This window comes from Schistocerca piceifrons, chromosome 8 (assembly GCF_021461385.2).
Source record: "Schistocerca piceifrons isolate TAMUIC-IGC-003096 chromosome 8, iqSchPice1.1, whole genome shotgun sequence".
Classification (NCBI taxonomy): domain Eukaryota; kingdom Metazoa; phylum Arthropoda; class Insecta; order Orthoptera; family Acrididae; genus Schistocerca; species Schistocerca piceifrons.
This window is the reverse complement of record NC_060145.1, coordinates 364,993,655-365,014,061: the sequence shown is the minus strand read 5'-3', so window position 1 is coordinate 365,014,061 and position 20,407 is coordinate 364,993,655.

The following is a 20,407-nucleotide window of genomic DNA, read 5'->3' as shown; positions in this document are numbered from 1 at the left end:
ATGATCAAGAGAAGTCTAAATTGAGACTACATTTAAAGAAAAACGAGCAGAATAGATACTTAGTAGTCATTAGACATCGTGAGAGAGCAGAATGAGGCGATACGCGGAACTCACGGACTTCAAACGCGGTCAGGTGGTTGGTTGTCACTTGCGTCATACGTCTGTGCGCCAGCTCTCCACACTCCTAAACATCCCTAGGTCCACTGTTTCCGATGTGATAGTGAAGCGGAGGCGTGAAGGGACACGTGCAGCACAAAAGCGAACAGGCTGACTGCGTCTGTTGACTGACAGAGACCGCCGACAGTTGGAGAGGGTCGTAATGTGCAGTAGGCAGACATGTATCCAGACCATCACACATGAATTCCAAACTGCATCAGGAGTCTCTACAAGTACTATTATAATTAGGGGAAAGGCGAGAAAACCTCGATATTATGGTCGAGCGGCTGCTCGTAAGCCACACCTCACGCCGGTATATGCCAAACGATGCCTCGCTTGGTGTAAGAAGCTTAAACATTGGACGACTGAACAATGGAAAAACATTGTGTGGAGTGACGAATCTCGGTTCACAATGTGGCGATAGGATGGGAGGTTGTGGGTATGGCGAATTCCAGGTGAACGTCATCTGCCAGCATGTTTAGTACCAACAGTAAAATTCGGAGGCGGTGATACTATGATGTGCGTGTTTTTCATGGAGGGGCATTGAATCCCTTGTTATTTTGCGTGGCACCATCACAGCACAGGCCTACATTGATGTTTTAAGCAGCTTCTTGCGTCCCACTGTTAAAGAGCAATTCGGAGATTGCGATTGCACCTTTCAACACGTTCGAGCAAATGTTCATAATGCACGGCCTGTGGCGGAGTGGTTACACGACAATAACATCCGCGCAATAGACTGACCTGCACAGAGTCCTGACCTGAATCCTATAGAACAGCTTTGGGATATTGTGGAACGCCGACTTCGTGCCAGCCCTCACCGACCGACATCGATACCTCTCCTCAGTGCAGCACTCCGTGAAGAAAGGGCTGCCGATCCCAAAGAAACCTTCAAGCAACTAATTGAACGTATGTCTGCGAGAGTGGAAGCCGCCATCAAGGCTAATGGTGGGTCAACACCATTATAAATTCAAGCATTACCGATGTAGAGCACATGAACTTGCAAGTCAGTTTCAGCCAGGTGTCCGGATACTTTGGATCACATAATGTATCAGCGGAATGGCGGCTATTTGTTGTTGACTCCAAAACTAGGCTCAGAGCGGTAGTCCTCACAGCAGCAATGTACGCTACTGGCCATTAAAATTGCTACAACAGAAGAAATGCAGATGATAAACGGGTATTCATTGGACAAATATATTATACTAGAACTGTCATGTGATTACATTTTCACGCAATTTGGGTGTATAGATCCTGAGAAATCAGTACCCAGGAAAACCATCTCTGGCCGTAATAACGGCCTTGGTCATTCAGTCAAACAGAGCTTCGATGGCGTGTACAGGTACAGGTGCCCATGCAGCTTCAACACAATACCACAGTTCATCAAGAGTAGTGACTGGCGTATTGTGACGAGCCAGTTGCTCTGCCACCATTGACCAGACATTTTCAATTGGTGAGAGATCTGGAGAATGTGCTGGCCAGGGCAGCAGTCGAACATTTTCTGTATCCAGAAAGGCCCGTACAGGACCTGCGACATGCGATCGTGCATTATCAAATGGTTCAAATGGCTCTGAGCACTATGGGACTTAACATCTGTGGTCATCAGTCACCTAGAACTTAAAACTACTTAAACCTAGCTAACCTAAGGACATCACACACATCCATGCCCGAGGCAGGATTCGAACCTGCGACCGTACCAATCGAGCGGTTCCGGACTGAGCGCCTAGAACCGCTAGACCACCGCGGCCGGCATGCATTATCCTGCTGAAATGTAGGGTTTTGCAGGGATAGAATGAAGAGTAGAGCCACGGGTCGTAACACATCTGAAATGAAACCGCAATCGCGATGGGCTACAATCGAACCTTTATCATAGTCGGAAACGTTATGGTACGTATTTCCCCTCCTTACACGAGGCATCACAACAACGTTTCACCAGGCAACGCCGGTCAACTGCTGTTTGTGTATGAGATATCAGTTGGAAACTTTCCTCTTGTCGGCACGTTGTAGGTGTTGCCACCGATACCAATCTTGTGTGAATGCTCTGAAAAGCTAATCATTTGCATATCACAGCATCTTCTTTTTGTCGTTTAAATTTCTCGTCTGTAGCACGTCACCTTCGTGGTGTGGCAATTTTAATGGCCAGTAGTGTATATCCTCCTGGTCACGTGCCTTATGCCACCATTTTGTAGGAAACATGCAGCAGTATGGAACTTTTGTTGAATAAAATTTAATATAACAGCTGTAAGTGGCAAATGTGTGCTGACTTCAAAGTAATTGGGATACTTACAGGTTTACAATCTGGTGTATGAAGCACAGCTGTTGTCTTTACGAAGGATTACCTTGATTGGAAGAGTCATTACGATAGAGGATTTGGCCTGCCTGTGCACAAATGGAACCTGGTTAGTAGAATATAGGAAAATTTTCTTTGGTGAATTTGAAAGACATTTTGTTATCACATAAATCTTGGACTTCTGAAGTCGTTCGCTGTTGCAGTAGATCATGGTGGACCTGGTTGTACGAACTTACGTTTGTAACACCCAACGTTGAGTGAAGCCAAGTAAAAACAGGTATGTTTGTCGCCCTTAAATTAGACAGCCTTTTCGCGGTCCTGATTTTGTCACAGTTTTGTGTCCTCCTGATCTGGGTTGCTGGAATTCTTTCAAAAAAGCGTGTTCTGATTTCCTTGGAAACATGACAGCATACTGTAGTGATGTGTTAGTCAACGAACTACTGCAGTCTTACCGTAACGTCGGTTGTCACATGCCATAAAACTGCATGTTCCTGACTAACACTTGAGTTCTTTTCTGCTGGTGCTCTTGGACAATTCTACGAAAAACATGGCGAAAGATTTTATCAGTTCATATCTATATTGGAGGAAGCCTACCAGCGGATATGTGCGACAAGGCCCGGCGGGGTGGCCGAGCGGTTGTAGGCGCTACAGTCTGGAACCGCGCGATCGCTACGGTCGCAGGTTCGAATGCTGCCACGGGCATGAATGTGTGTGATGTCCTTAGGTTAGTTAGGTTTAAGTAGTTCTACGTTCAAGGGGACTGATAACCTTAGAAGTTAAGTCCCATAGTGCTCAAGAGCCATTTGATGCATTTGAATTTGTGCGCAAGTACGATGGCTGACTAAAGTTGGACATTACTGCAGGATAGTACTGCCACACATAAGAGGCGCAGAAAAAGCCCAAAAATAATTTGTATATGTATGGAAACATATATCATTAGCATTTCATGCTATTTATGTTCATAAATTAGCATTTGAAGATGGTATCGTATTATTTAAGCAACAAAAAAACCGAAAACAATTAGATAGTGATTAGTGTAATTTACATAAGAACGGTGGATAATTTGGTAAAACTAATGCGAGATTCGTGTTCAGTAGATCAAAATACATAATGATAACGGCTTTCGGTGATCGAAAATGTTCCAAAGTTAAATTTTGTAGACCAGGGTCTTCGCTCTGCAAACACAGTCGAACCACCGGGATATTTAAATAAATTTTGCTGTTTGATAAAGTGTATCTCAGGAAAACTTCAAATTATAGAGGTTTCAATATCTTAAACACTGCCTACAAAAGGTATTCAGATGTACAGAATATCAGATTAATGTTTATTACAGAAATGTTTCTTATTGAAGGACGCAGCGGCATCCCAAGTGGAAGATCATATACTGCATTCACTGCGAGACAAATAATACATAGAAGACAATGCAATTTATCAACCAATCTGGTTTAATGGTATCCGATAAACCATTAGAGAGGGTGGATAGAAAGAACCTGTGGTAAACTGTGTTAAAACGTCGATACCCAAATACCTCAATAAACTGCATAAATAGTGTCTACAATGATACTTTATGTTTGACGTGCTCACTTATCCAGGGGAAAAGATTTTCAAATACCAGTGTGTGAGACAAGGGTGTACTTTATAGCCTACATTTTTTAATATTTATGTAGATGACAACACACGAAAACGAAAGGAAAGAGTATCAGAAGAGTCCCACGTAGAAAAGAATAATTGAGGCGCTGAGAATCATAAGGGCCTAAAGATAACTGTCGTCTGTTTTGAGATTGTAGCATATACGAATGCCCCTCATACCTATTCATCTTATGGTGAAGCATCTTTATCAGCGCGGTACCCATGCGCTGTATATATGAACAGCTGCAAAGAATCGCCTCAACGATTTCTCTGACATTCACTTCAGCAAGGGGCCAAAGCAGAAATTATCGTTACTGCAGAAACATTCACTTTCTACACTGATACCCATTTCTTCAATAAAGCTAGAAGCTCAATAAGCAATGCCGCACAGTATCCTCACAATGCTTGGTTTCAGTATTCCAGGCCGTAAAATGGATGCTGAGTATTTCACAATCTTAGAGCGTGTTAACGACCTCAGTACCAAACTTGTAGCTAATGTTCGTGGCAACAATGTACTTTACAGAAATTTTGCAATGATGACATTTTCAAATGTTCGGACTAAACTGATGTTTACAGTAATATATTTTTTACTGGAGTTGTTGGAGGCCACCGTTTCTTTCCAGTCATGGCGGATACCACATATGGTCATTTCCTCAGCGTTTGTGAATGCCGTGCAAAATCTAGCGCTCTAAACGTCAGTGGAAGCCAAATACCAACCTTGTCCCACAAGGATTTAATGATATTACTGGATCAAACTTTAAACAACTAGACTTTAAGCCTGAAGTGAACTCACATTGTTATCTGAACTCAAACCAGAGTATGTGCTTAGTTAAAATGAGTGTAACGAGGACCTCGAAGTCTGTAGATACTTCATAATTGTGCGTTTTTGTGTATGTGTGGTGCGTTTAGAATCTGTTTCCTTTGTTGTCAAATTTCGTTATTCTAGGTTAACGGAAAAACTCTATAGGCCGGTCGAAGTGGCCGTGTGGTTAAAGGCGCTGCAGTCTGGAACCGCAAGACCGCTACGGTCGCAGGTTCGAATCCTGCCTCGGGCATGGATGTTTGTGATGTCCTTAGGTTGGTTAGGTTTAACTAGTTCTAAGTTCTAGGGGACTAATGACCTTAGCAGTTGAGTCCCATAGTGCTCACAGCCATTTGAACCATTTTTTTGAAACTCTATAGGTTTCGAAAATTGACTTTTCGAGTATCGAAGTATGTGACATTAATTGCGGTATCTCTTGAATGCATTGGCACAAAAGTTAACGTTTGTTACAGCGCCAATGGACCATAGACCTCAGAATGTGTTAAAAATTTCAGTTTAGTACGTCTATCTGTCTCTGAGAAAAAGTGTTTTTAATAATCGGGCAGATAAACAGGGGACAACAAAGTCATTCCATAGGGGATTCGTTTCTACTGACTGAAGATTGGTGGTTTGCCTACTAATTTAATTCTTCATTCTTCTTACCTACTTTTTTTCAAATCATTGCATCTGTGTTTTGGGCCCTTGCGTTTCTGACTGTTTCAATTATATTAACATTCTTTTAAATGATGAGAATTCTGAGGATGAACAACGAAATCCAGTCCATGTTTTAAAGCCAATTTGTGTGGATTAAAGTTTATTTTGAGATAGCAGCAAATGAATGGAATATGTTCAGCACTTTATTTACCTATCGAGAAACATGGTGAAGACCTTAGAACATGACAATATTTTCGCAGAAAATGACGAAATTGAAGAAAATAAAAAAAAAGCAGGATGGAACATCTGGAACAAACGGGAGAAACAAGAATCTCAAATGTGGTCTTACAGTGCAAACTGTAAAGAAATAGAGATACATGACGGACATTTGAAAGACGGAAACGATGCCGTAACAATTTGACAGACCTAACCGGTGAAAGGCAGAAGTAGTACTTCATAACATGATGCGGCAGTACACACTGGAGGATAACAGAGACACAGATACCGGTTGCGGAAGCCTACTTATTCATATGTTTCTGAAATTTGAAACGAATGTTCCCACCCTTTGCAACATATGAACTTCATAGCAATAACTTGCCGTGTAGCTGACAATCGAAACATTTACCACTCATGCCGAAAACTCCCGTAGGTCAAGTTTGAGGCATATTTAATACGAGTGACCAGAATCTACTGTCTGAGAGACGCCAGCCAACTCTACAAGTGAGCGTTGAGAGCAACGGAGTGATATTGTGAGAGAACAGTTTGTGCTCCACCGTCCGCCGCCGCCGCGGGAGGAAGAGGCGCGGCATAGAGTGGCAAGCCGGGCGGCTGGCCGCGGCGTGGGCGGTGCCGGCCCCACCTGCCCGCGATGGCCAGCAATTACCGGCTGTCATCCGCAGCGAACGGCTTATTTCCTCCAGGAACAGTTATCCCTGATAATTGCTGCTAACTGGAGACGTCGAGCAGAAATATGGGGTCGGGAAGAGGAGCAGTACCGAGTTACGAACTGTAACATCGCTACGCGGATAATTAATAGAAACGACTCTGAAAATACAGACGGGATACTTTACATAAGAGCGTCATGGACAGTACAGTGTCTGACAAAAGACTGAAGCATCCAGGAGAGGAGGAAGAAACTATATGAACCTTCAGGTGTTTTAAAGGGTATATGATATAATTTCATGGATTAAAACATCCAGTCAAATCTACAAAGAACGAGGTATTATTAGAATGCATATCAGTATGACGTTGTATCCACTCTGGCCTGGATGCTGGCTCGGATTCTGTTGGGAAAGGTGCCATGAAGCCGTGGTATCGCCTCTTGAGGCAATGTGTCCCTCAGTTATTTTATCTGGTCCTTGATATCTAGCATACTAAGGCAGGGACTGGGCCAACATCCGACCTTCTCCTACTCATTTTCTGTGAGGGACAGATCTGGAAATGTAACTGGCCACAGGAGTACCTCAGCATCACGCATGCAGTTCATAGATACCTGTGCTATGTGTGCAGGACAGCTGCACTGTTGAAAAGTGATAGCAGAATAATGTGGTATGACAGGCTGTACATCAAGATGCACGGTGTCCGTAACGTGTCGTTGTGGTGTCAAAGTTAGTCAATTCAAGCGTAGCCTAATGTCATGTCCATTGGCACCCCACACCCAATACGCCAGAAGAAACACCGCTGTGCGTCTCCAAAACATCGCAACAACGGGGCCTTTCTTGATAATTTCGTTTTACACGCCGGCGATGATTCAAAAACTTGTTCAAATTGCTCTGAGCACTATGGGACTTAACATCTTAGGTCATCAGTCGCCTAGAACTTAGAACTACTTAAACCTGACTAATCTTAGGACATCACACAAATCCATGCCCGAGGCAGGATTCGAACCTGCGACCGTAGCGGTCACGCGGTACCAGACTGAAGCGCCTTGAACCGCTCGGCCACTTCGGCCGGCTCGGCGATGGCCATCAGGGGCCACGAACCATTGCTAAAGGGGCAGTGCGACGGCATCCATCAGCAGTTCGTGCCCTCCCTCCCCCCTCCCCCTTCCCCTCGCGCCAGCACTCTGAACGCAGCCGTTTGGTTGTGATGTTAAAGGTAAGCTACGCATGGGGCTGCAGATCCCTAGACCGGCAGCTGCTAGTCTCCGCCCAATGGTGCGACATCAGACAGAACGATGCAGGAAATGCATTACTTGCTCTGGGATAGTGGGCACACATTTGAAGTGACTGCTATGTGCTTGGTGCGCGTTACAACGATCCTCCTTTGTGGTGGTCAGTGGTGGTCGAGCGGGACCTTGACGACAAGCATGCGTGCCATGCTGCCCAACTTCAGCGAAATGTCTTATCTTAATGCCCCACGAATCAGAATACAGGATGATTCGACCGGCCGGCCAAGCGGAAACCCACAATGAGGCTCTTTCCAGACCCTGTCACTTTGTGATAACGCTGCCTGAGATGAGCAGGCGTAATCTCCATGTAACTTACTTTTATCGCCCAACATATATCTCAATTCACACAAATTCTATACCCTACCAGACGTGGTAAGAAAACCAATACGAACAATGCTAATGAACTTCGGTGGCCGTTCCCTTTCAAAGAGCAGCTCTGCTTATTTATATACCTGCAGAGGATGTGTACGTGTATTAACGCGTACTGACATACGATCGTATCTCCTTGGTACTCCACTTTTTTGGTCAGGCGGTGTACATATCCAAAGACAAAAGTGTCCCAAATCGATCTCATGTGTAACACTGTAACTGGTATAATTTTGGTTCCGATTATACATCGTCATGTCAAAGTGAAAAGGCTCTACTTTAAACTTCCGAAAAACACCTGTATCTGCAGCATAGTGGGATCAGTCGAAGAATCTACCTTGGTAGGCCGATTTCGAGCAATACTTTTCCTGCTGTTTTTTAGAGACACATACAAAGCAGTTGGTCTGAGTTTTGTAGAGGAGGAACAGAGGGAGATGAGTTGGAGAGCGGAGTTGCGGGCAGAGTGGCGAGCACGAGCATGGCGTGGCCGTCTGCAAGTAGCAACTGTGTTCACCTAGAAAGGACGCACGGCTGGCCGCGGTGGCCGAGCAGTTCTAGGCGCTTCAGCCCGGAACCGCGCGACTGCTACGGTCGCAGGTTCGAGTCCTGCCTCGAACATGGATGTGTGTGATTTCCTTAGGTTGGTTAGGTTTAAGTAGTTCTAAGTTCTAGGGGACTGATGACCTCAGATGTTAAGTCCCATAGTGCTCAGAGTCAGAGGACGCACCGCCGGGCACTGGCTCACGCAGCAAGCAGAGTGGCGGTCTCTCCAGCTGTAGCGAGGCGGGAACTTTATCACATCACTGTGCGTGGATTAGTAAAGCATCAGCGAGGAAGAGGAACGTGCAGCTGATGTTCGACTACGTGGTATGACAGACTGTCCGTGAATCTGGGGAATGGGAAGATTTGATGACTAGTGCCATGTGCCAACTCACGGACGTGCAGTATGTGATCAAAAGTACCCGGACACAACCAAAAACTACTGCCTGGTACTCCATATTAGCGACCTTAGTAGTCATTCGACATAGTGAGAGAGCAAAATTGGGCGCTCCGCGGAATTCACGAAATTCGAACATGGTCAGGTGACTGGATGTCTGTTGTGTCATAGGTCTGTACGCAAGATTTCCACACTCCTAGGTCCACTGTCTCCGATGAGACAGTGAAGTGGAAACGTAAAGGGACACGTACAGCAAAAAAACGTAAAGGCCGACCTTGTCTGTTGACAGACAGATACCGCCGACAGTTGAAGAGAATCGTAATGTGTAATGGGCAGACATCTATCCAGACCATTAGACAGGAACTCCAAACTGCATCAGGATACACTGCAAGTACTATGACAGTTAGGCGGGAGGTGAGAAAACTTGGATATCATGGTCGAGCAGCTGCTCATAGGCTACACATCACTTCGGTAAATGCCAAACAACGCTTCGTTTGCTCTAAGAGTCGCACAAATTAGACACTTGAACAGTGGCAAAAAGTTGTGTGGAGTGACAAATCACGGTACACAATGTGGCGATCCGATGGCGGGTGGTGGGTATGGCTAATGCCCGGTGATCGTCTTCTGCTAGCGTGTATAGTGCTAACAGTAAAATTCGGAGGCAGTGCTGTTATGGTGTGGTCGTGTTTTTCGCAGATGGTGCTTGCACACCTTGTTGTTTTTCGCGACACTATCACAGCACAAGCCTACCTTGATGTTTTAAGCAGATTCTTGCGTCCCACTGTCGAAGATCAATTCGGGGATGGCGACTGCTTCTTTCAGCACGCTCGAGCTCCTGTTCATAATGCACGGCCTGTGGCGGAGTGGTTACGCTACAATAACATCCCTGTATTGGGTTGACCTGTATAGAGCCCTGACCTGAATGCTATAGAACGCCTGTGGGATGTTTTGCAACGCCGAATTTGTTGCAGCCCTCACCGACCATCATTGATACCACTCCTCAGTGCAGCACTCCGTGAAGAATGGGCTGCCATTCCCCAAGAAACCTTCCAGCACCTGACAGAACGTATGCCTGAGAGAGTGGAATCCGTCATCAAGGCTAAGGATGGGATAACGCCATACTGAATTCCAGCATTACCGATGGAGGGCGCTACGAACTAGTAAGTATTTTCAGCCAGATCTCCGGATAATTTTCATCACATAGTGTACTTCAAGGGTATTGCAGTTACGTTAATTATAGATAGAATCTGACTGTCAAGGAAGTAAGACGCCTACCCTGCTGTATTTGACGATTGGTAATATGATAATCTGTGTTTAACTATCTTGTTTATCTAAGAATCATTCAGAAGCACAAAAATGACGTGATGTATCTTGGCGCATCACATGAACAGAGTGTGTGCAGCAATCGCTTCTTTCATTCATATACTATTCCATAGGTTGCTTGGCGTCTTCGAGGAGATACAAAATGCGTACATGTACCAATATTGCTTATTGTGTGCTTTACCATTATCTAGCCTCGAATGCCTCAATTACGTTAACTTTTGTCAACAATTATGTGGTGAAGAAGACATCTTCAGATGTATTTGTACGTCTCAGATTATTTGAAATCGATTTTGATGTTATGTTACACCATCTTCAGACCACAACTATTTGATGTGCGGCCGCCGTTCACATCATAAACAGGAAAGTAAGTTCAGCAAAGCGGACATCGTTTACTTGTATCCCGTATGAGAGGTTCATTGTGTGCGTTAAAAACGCGTGGTATTCAGTAGATGAGTACCATGTGAGCATATTGTGCTAGTAAAACTATGTTTCAAAACGCTTCATTTACGTGCCAGCGTCACTGAAATGTGGAGGACGACGTAGACATTTTAGACCGCACAAGCTAGGAAGGAGTACGAAAGACACTACACGTTACTGTCTGTAAACACCACTTTAATTCACTTACAGAATATGAATCCCTCCAACTTCTGTACGTTTTGTGTATCGTCTGATGATGCCTTGTGGAGCCTACCGAAATATTCCCCGCTCATCACGGATGACTTCAATTGTTAATTGTGTTCGTGTCACGAGATGTTGTGTTGTCTACACGGGTTTCTTGTATACCATGGTCTTCACTTATCCGACAATGAAAATCCCGTGATGTCAGGTCCGATGGAAGGGGGGGGGGGGGTTCCACGCTATAGGCGCTATAGGACCTCCCCGTCCGCTTCATCTGTTCCCATTGGTGTCATTCGAGTGGCCACGTACCACATTGTCGAACTGTGCTGGAAGGCCACGCTGCTGGAACCACATGGTACTACTGATATCTAAAGGCAACTCGTCCAAAAACAGCCCAGGTAAAACGCGTCGAAAAAATGTAAGGTAATTAGGGCCTCAACACGCACAGGCATCAGGTACGTACCTATGACATGGTCATCAGAGAGACCTGCATACACATTGATAGCAAAGCGATGTTGTTGGCCTCGGACATGCAGCCCGTGTTGATTTGTTTCCATACAAACATGACTGTTCCTGGTGTTGAACATGCCGTCTCTAGGAAAATTGCACTCATCGGGAAACAAGGTACATTTACGAAAATGGGTATCCTGCCAGCTTTGTTCCAGCAGCTATCGCCAAAAGTTGACACGATGAGGAAATTCGTCCTGAGAAGCCACATGATGTTTCTGTAGTTAGTGAGGATTGAGCAGAATATGTCACACTGCCATGTGGTTCATACCCATGGTGTGGGCTACAGTTCGGGTGTTCATAGCAGGTTGCTCTGCAAAAGGGTGACGAACAGCTTCTTCAAACTCTGGTGTACGGCTGTGCGTTTACTTCCAGTATGGTGCTCGTTTCGATGTGTTCTTCCCGTTTCACGTAAACTCCATTCCAGTATTGTAAAACACGTTACGAGCTGTGAGACACCTATTTGAGGTAACGTTCTCCATAAAGACGGTAAGCTTCTCTTGCATTCTGTTGGGTTCCCCCGTAACACGAGAATCATGTCAGCGTACTCTGCAACTGTTCATTCTCGTTTCACAAAAGCTACAAGAATGCCCGAAAACTGCGTACAGCATGAAACTACGAAACACAGGACAGTACCGTACTCTACCATTGCCCATGGAGCGCTGTGGAGTGCTTTGTGCGTCATGTAACAAATGAAGCACTGCTACTGGTAAACACACCGACCTCACATTACACACAGTATGCCCTCTTCTGCTTGTCTGTTTTCGTTTGTTTTCCCATAATCAGGAGTCTGAGTCCTGAATATGTCAACATTTTGGAGCAACTGCAATTTACATTCTTTCCTTTACTCCTCGCTTAGCTTGTATGTCACAAATTGCCTAAATCCTACTCCTCATTTCTGAGATGCTAGCGCGTAAACTAACCGTTTTTGAATGTGCGTTTGTCAGGAAAACATCCTCACATGGTACCCACCTAACAACCACCATGTCTTGTAACATATCTTTCTATACACCCTGTATAATGATTACCTTGTATTGTATAACGATTTCCTTGTATTATATAATCACTTGGTATGACAGATGGGCCTGCAGATGTTGTAACGTAGCTCCGAAATCGAGTACAAATTAAATATGATCTATAAAGACACGTGAAGGAGTCACGACTGCTGCGTAAAGAAATAGGAACTGCTGCCATCCTACGATTTATCAGAAGATGGATGTAGAGTGAATCTTTTTCACAGTGATAATTTAAGCATTATGATTACTCGCCATAAATTTGTGACGGAGAGTGTCCGTAAGACGAAATAAGGGGGGAAATGGAAATTTACGTTTGGCATAATCTTCCTTATATTTCTGTTTTTCTCTCGAGTACGTGGAAAAGTACGGGATGCCCACATAAACCCTACCTTATTTCGAAATGCAATTTAAAAAAACATTAGGTTTGCGCCATCACGTAAAAATAAGAAAAAGTTTATGTGCATTTCCTTTTTATATGATACCTTTTTTATATCAGGTGCTAAGTAATTACCATAAATAAATAAGCTCAAGAAAGATCCCAATGTATGGTGTGGTTGGTTTGTGGAAACGAAATCAACCACTGCTGTCGAAGGAAAATTTGGACGTGAAGTTCAAACTCAGTCACCACACGTTAAAATGGATATCTCGTTGGAGCAGTGGGTCGGGGGGTGGGTGGGGGGGGGGTGGGGGGGGGAGGAGGGGTGACTGCGTTATTATTAAGTGCATGAGTACAGTACTGTTTTTCAGTCGGCAGTGTATCTACTAAGCCCCACCAGCACACAGCCACATCACTCACATAAGAAAGTGCCGCTGGTAATCACAAAATTATATTTTATCGTATCGAGTTCTCTAGTGGGTAGGCGTGGACACTTCCAGTCACAGTGGGAAACTGTTCAAATGGTTCAAATGGCTCTGAGCAGTATGGGACTTAACATCTCAGGTCGTCAGTCCCCTATAAGTTAGAACTACTTAACCTAACTAACCTAAGGACATCACACACTTCCATGCCCGAGGCAGGATTCGAACCTCTGACCGTAGCGGTCACGCGGTTCCAGACTGTAGCGCCTAGAACCGCCGGCCCCTCTTAATACCTCCGCATTTCGACGTCAACCTTGGTGACAACCACGCACCTATGTTGAGCACTTCACAACATTACCTGTCGGAAGCTTTGACACCAATGCAATCTCGAGGTTGCTCTAGCGCCTGAGACCTACGCATAAAGGTATATAACGAGTTTTGCATCGTGTGACACTCCTATAGTGTCGTCGGCAGAACTGTGACGAAAATTGGTTTCAGTGTGACAGCATTAACCCACCACAAAGCTTGCATGAACTTCTGAGCTACGGCCTTATTTTCGTATATGCCGACACCTGCAGTTTGAAGCGGCGCTGAGCCCGAGGGCAACGTCGCTGGGTGCCACGCTTTTGCATCATTAGGCAGGAAGGTTTTAGGCACCTTTGAGCCGAATTTCTAACTTAGACGCCGGAATGGGAGACAATTATGTGATTTAGAAATAGTGAACCTTTAATTTCGTTGCGCGGTGTTGTTTGACGCAGAGTAACATTAGGCATTTTATGGGTTACGAAAAGAGCCTGTGTAGAAATGTATTTATCTTTCTACATAGCCTTATGAATTACTTTACACGATGCCGAAAATCGCATGTATCTATGTGTCAAAGATATTTCTTTTTAATTGCGTGTAGAAATCAGGATGTTTTCTCGTGGACAAAGTGTATATCTGCAGTAGCCATAAAAGGTTGCATTAAACTTTGAGGATGCTGCCGGCAAAAAGCCTAATCTATGAAAGGAGCAGCAGAACTAGGAAAGAGAATAATAGGGCGAAATGGAGGAAACGGCGCAGGCGGCACAAGTCCGTCGTTAGGCACCTCCGCACCCGCCAGCCGGCTGCTGCGACGCTAAACACGGCCACTCGAGCGGGAAGTGGTCGCGGCGCAGGACTCAACGGTGAGGGACGGCCGGCGCGCGCCATTCTGCGAGTCCACTCGGGCCGCAAAATGGGCGGCCGGCACCCTCCAGCATTCACGGTTGCTCGCAGGCGTTTCACAGTGGCGAGGGCGTCCTCCCACGTCACGTAGCTCGCTGTGGCCCCCGACGTCCGCCACTGTTCTACATCTACATCTGCGGGGTGGGAAAAAATATGATTGGTCCGGAAAATAATCCATTTGCTGTAAGATAGGCAATCCAACATACTTCATCTGTCCTGGGTGAATATGATCTAAGTTGGGTTGCTTACCTTGAGTCACATGAAATATTTTCGAGGTCAGTTACATTTTGGCCAGGCTGTACATTACTGCTGTACACTTTTTAAGATTACGTTGAATGGATTTCTGATCTGTGGAATAAGTACTGAACACGAATTGTCGTGTTGCGTTTTGTAAGTGTTAGTGGTGTGCCTACTCTGTGTTATTATTAGAAAACTTTACACGAATTGATTGGGCAATGCAACTCCCAACATAAATAAATAAATACAGTCACTGCAAAATACATTCAGTCTCTTAGGCACTGAATACTCTGGCTCTATTCAAAACTGATAACTTTCATTCCTGTGCTCATCACAAATAAATTACATTGTCTTACCTCTAGATCAGCAACGGTGGAACGCGATATATATTGGTCTCAAAAAAAAATTATAAATGCTAGCTACAGGCTCAGCAAGATGCAATGCTGGTCATAATACTTTGAAATGCACATTAAATTCTTTTGGCTGATAATCGAGAACTTTTAAAAAAATCCAAATTTCTTTAAAGATATATGACCTGGACAGGGAGGCGGTACTGATTGTGGTGAATTATCAAGACTGAGATTTTTTTTAGCAAAATTATATTGCAAGTTAAGTTTGGCTTTTTAAAAACGTCTGACTATTGAAGTTACATTACTCACAATAGATTCACAAACAATAAGTATTATCTAAACTCATGAAAACAGTGTAAATGGAAGTCATAAAATTACATATAGCGCCGCATTACAAAAGTCATATATTTAACTAGCCTTTTTTACCAAAACAGTTTACGTAGACTCTCGTGTTACTCAACAATTACAAATTATCAGCGAACTCACCTATACTAACATGCTGACGAAAACAAAAATTATAATTAAACATCTTTACCTTGCTTTCATTAAGACCTCTGCTTCCAATTTCAACAATGCTGACATCCTAAATTAATCTAACACTTGGTGGGTTCACACAGCACACCACTAAAACTGCCTACTTCGTCGTCCTTCCCTCACAGACAGCTACCTAAAACTGTACTGCCAGCAATCTCTTACTTCAACACGACAATTTCAGACTGGAATCAGTGTCTTTGGCTCTGCGGTCGCGTACAGTCTGCGTCCGTATTGTCGAGACTGTCAGAGGCTTTGATCATTTATAGTATACTAGTTTCATTTTAATTTATTAATTTTCTTATCTTATTCTGGTGCCACATACTAGTGTGCCCCAGTAGACTCCTTTCACTGCCTAGATTATTTCTCGACTGTTCCACCCTGAAACAACACGTATGAAAAGTGAAGACCTAAATCATTCCGTTTTAGCTATAATTTCACTTATTTTATTACATTATTGAATTCTTTCTATGCTGATAGCAGTCAACAAAACATTTTGAGTTTCGGAGGAGAAAGCTGATAATGTAAATTTTCGAAAAACTCTCATCTGAAGGAAAGGCACCATTTATAGATTCCTTACCTAAATCGGTAAAACCGGAACTCATACAATAAGGTCCCTTTGTCCGTCTGAATGTCTGTCCAAAACCATTCCTCTAAGGAACGGGTCGACGTATAAAGTTGAAATTTATGTCCCATATTAAGGTCTACGATCTCTTGTGGACGTAAGATAGTGAAGCTTCTATGTCCGTGGAATCAAAAGTTGCAGCCATTTGTGACATGTATTTCGGTACTGGCTAACATAGACATCAAAAATACAGCGTACTCCTCATTGACCTAGAATCGTGAAATATGTCAGGAAATCAGGTTTCACAATACAGTCAAATATAAAAAAATTCGAGAATGGTTTATTTTTGTAATTATATCACACACAAAAAAGTCCATTTCTCATCTGACTGGCTGTCTGTCCTTTCGTGTTCGGAACAGGAAACGTATCAAGTTGCAACTTATTTCTCATGCTAAAGTGTATAGTGAATCGGGGTGAAACAAATGTAAATTCTAAGATAATAAAATCAAAAGATACGGTCAGTTATGTTACAGGTTTTGATACTCCTTAACTTATTCATCAAATACCTAGGTACAACACGAATCTAACCTGGATAGTTGCTTCTAATGTCCGGCGTTAGTTACAGGACCTCTCGTGCCACAGCGATGAGAAGTATGGGGCAACAAAATATGTCACGCAATTGCCTATGTTTTACTGTGACGGTATCTAGCCCAAGTAATAGCAATGACACTGTTAATCTACCACATCGATACTTTCGGGTTGTATCGGACCAAGTAATTTCGAATACAGCGGTCGAGAAGAGGTAAATGGGACGAAGAAGCAGTAGTAAAAGTCTGATATCTTAAAAAGACAAACAGGAAAGAGAGTAACAAAAATATGTACAGGGTGTGACAATTTGCTAAGAAACAACTGACGCTATCTAAGAAAAAACTGCCAATTGCTACACAATACCCGAATATTGAAACTAAAAAGATCTGTAAAGGGCAGGACGTACACACATCAAAAAAAGTTTTGCAGCACCTCGGTTCCAAGAGTTCCAGAACCTGTAAAGAAAATTGGAATAGAGAAAAACATAAACATCACGTCCGTCCTTTTCATTGCTCATATAAACCATTGTAATTCTGTCAGAGACAGCAAAGGACTTGGAAGAGCAGTTGAACGGAATGGACAGTGTCCTGAAAGGAGGATATAAGATGAACATCAACAAAAGCAAAACGAGAATAATGGAATGTAGTCGAATTAAGTCGGGTGATGCTGAGGGAATTAGATTAGGAAATGAGACACTTAAAGTAGTAAAGGAGTTTTGCTGTTAGGTGGGCAAAATGACTGATGATGGTCGAAGTAGAGTGGACATAAAGTGTAGATTGGCAATGGCAAGGGAAGCGTTTCTGAAGAAGAGAAATTTGTTAATGTCGGGTACAGATTTAAGTGTCAGGAAGTCGTTTCTGAAAGGATTTGTAAGGAGTGTAGCCATGTATGGAAGTGAAACGTAGACGATAAACAGTTTGGACAAGAAGAGAATAAAAGCTCTCGAAATGTGGTGCTACAGAAGAATACTGAAGATTAGATGCGTAGATCACATAACTAATGAGGAGGTATTGAATAGAATTGGGGAGAAGAGGAGTTTGTGGCACATCTTGACAAGAGGAAGGGACCAGTTGGTAGGACATGTTCTGAGGCATCAAGGGATCACAAATTTAGCATTGGAGATCAGCGTGGAGGGTAAAAATCCAAGAGGGAGACCAAGAGATGAATACACTAAGCAGATTCAGAAGGATGTAGCTTGCAGTAAGTACTGGGAGATGAAGAAGCTTGCACAGGATTGAGTAACATGGAGAGCTGCATCCAACCAGTCTAAGGATTGAAGACCACAACAACAACAACAAAAAACCACACATTGCATGTTGTACCACCATACAGAGAGACCTTCAGAGGTGGTGGTCCAGATTGCTGTACACACTGGTACCGCTAATACCCAGTAGCACGTCCTCTTGCATTGATACATGCGTGTATTCGTTGTGGCATACTATCCAAAAGTTATCAAGGCAGTGTTGGTCCACATTGTCCCACTCCTCAATGGCGGTGATGATCCTTCAGAGTGGCTGCTGGGTCATGTCGTCCATAAAAGCCCTTTTCAATCTATCCCAGGCATATTCGATAGCGTTCATGTCTGGAGACTATGCTGGCCACTCTAGTAGAGCGATGTCGTTATCCTGAAGGAAGTCATCCACAAGATGTGCACGATGGGGCGCAAATTGTCGTCCACGAAGAACAGTACCTCGCCAATATGCTGCCGATATGGTTGCACTATCGGCCGGAGGATGGCATTCACGTATCGTACAGCCGTTACGGCGCCTTCCATGACCACCACCGGCGCACGTCGCCCCCATATAATGCCACCCCAAAACAGCAGGGAACCTCCACCTAGTTTCACTCCCAGAACAGTGTGTCTAAGACGGTTAGGCTGACTGGGTTGCCTCCAAACACGTCTCCGACGATTGCTTGGTTGAAGGCATACGCGACACTCTTCGGTGAAGCGAACGTGATGCCAATCCTGCGCGGTCCATTCGGCATATCGTTCGGCCCATCTGCAAAGTGCTGCATGGTGTCGTGGTTGCAAAGATGGACCTCGTCATAGACGTCGGGAGTAAAATTGTGCATCATACAGCCTATTGCGCACCAATTTGATGTTTAATCAGGAATATTTTGAACAGTCTGACGGTGTCGCCATGGGCAGACCTCTGTCTCCTCTGGTGGCTAACAGTTTTATGGAGGATTTTGAGGAAAGAATACTTGAATGAGTTTTTATAAACCAACTGTATTTTGGAGATACGTCGATGATACTTTCATAGTGTGGCCCCACGGAGAAGAAAAGTTAATGGGCTTTTCACACCATCTTCACTCCATCCATGAGAACATTCGATTTACTATGGAACTGGAGAAAGATGGTTGCCTTCCATTCCTGGAGGTTTTGGTTAAACGAAAGACTGACGGCTCGGTTTGATAGTCTGCTTATCGTGCACTCACACTGTTTTGTACTTACATTCTTCAAGTTGCCATTGCCCATCCCAAACCATGAATGTGCTTAAAACCCTTGTGCACAGGGCATATACGGTGTTGGATACAGAGAATTTGCCTAAGACACTTGCACATTTAAGGACGGTGTGCAGATACAATAGCTACTCGACCCGGCATATTATAAGGGCCTTCTCAACTTAAGCCAGGAACCGGGAAGTGGGTAAAGAGGAGAACGTACCAACCAAGTCCCTAGATTTTCTTCCCTTCGTTGCGAATATCTCCTTCAAAATAGCGAGGATTCTAAATAATTTTCATGTGAAAGTGGTTTTTCGTCTACCTTCTAAGATTTAGGATCTGCTGGGATCGGTTAAGGATGATTTGTTACTGCGGAAGGCGGGAACCTATACAATACCGTGTCAATGTGGTATGGCCTATGTAGGACAGACAACGTGTACAGTGGAAGAGCGTTATACGGAACATCAACGTTGCACTCCTCTTTTCAACCCAGTAACTCTGCAGTTGCGGAACATTGTATTTCCAACGGACATTCAATGGTGTATGACGAAACTTCAGAAATGTTTCAAATGGCTCTGAACACTATGGGACTCAACTTCCGTGGTCATCAGTCCCCTAGAACTTAAAACAACTTATACCTAACTAACCTAAGGAGATCACACACATCCATGCCTGTGGTAGGATTCGAACCTGCGACCGTAGCGGTCACGCGGTTCCAGACTGTAGCGCCTAGAACCGCTAGGCCACACCTCGGTCGGCTGACGAAACTTCGATTTAGGCCACAGCAACAACATTTTGGGACTCCATTATCAAAGAATCCGTTGAAATACGCATTGCGGAAAATCTAATGAACCGTGACAGTGATTACCAACTGAATATCGCGAAGACTTGGATAGCTGCGGCCAGCGACAATACAGACGACAGCTGAGTTCTGCAGTTCCACCAGCTGCCGCTGCCGCTGGGCGGTGTGGTCCTTCTGTCTCCGTGACTTCAACGCATGCGCGGCAGTATCATCAGCGCACGATATAAGACGGAGCGGAGAAAGTCTTCTTCAGTCATCATTCGGCTCACATGAAGATGGCTGGCAGTTTTCCAGCCGAAATATCGCGGAATAAAGTTTACGACGACCGGTTGCAATCCCGAAATCTCTTTGAACGTTCCATGAACTGTGAGAGGATTAGGAATCTTTCATTCCAACGTTGTCATCCAATCAAATTCGACGGCC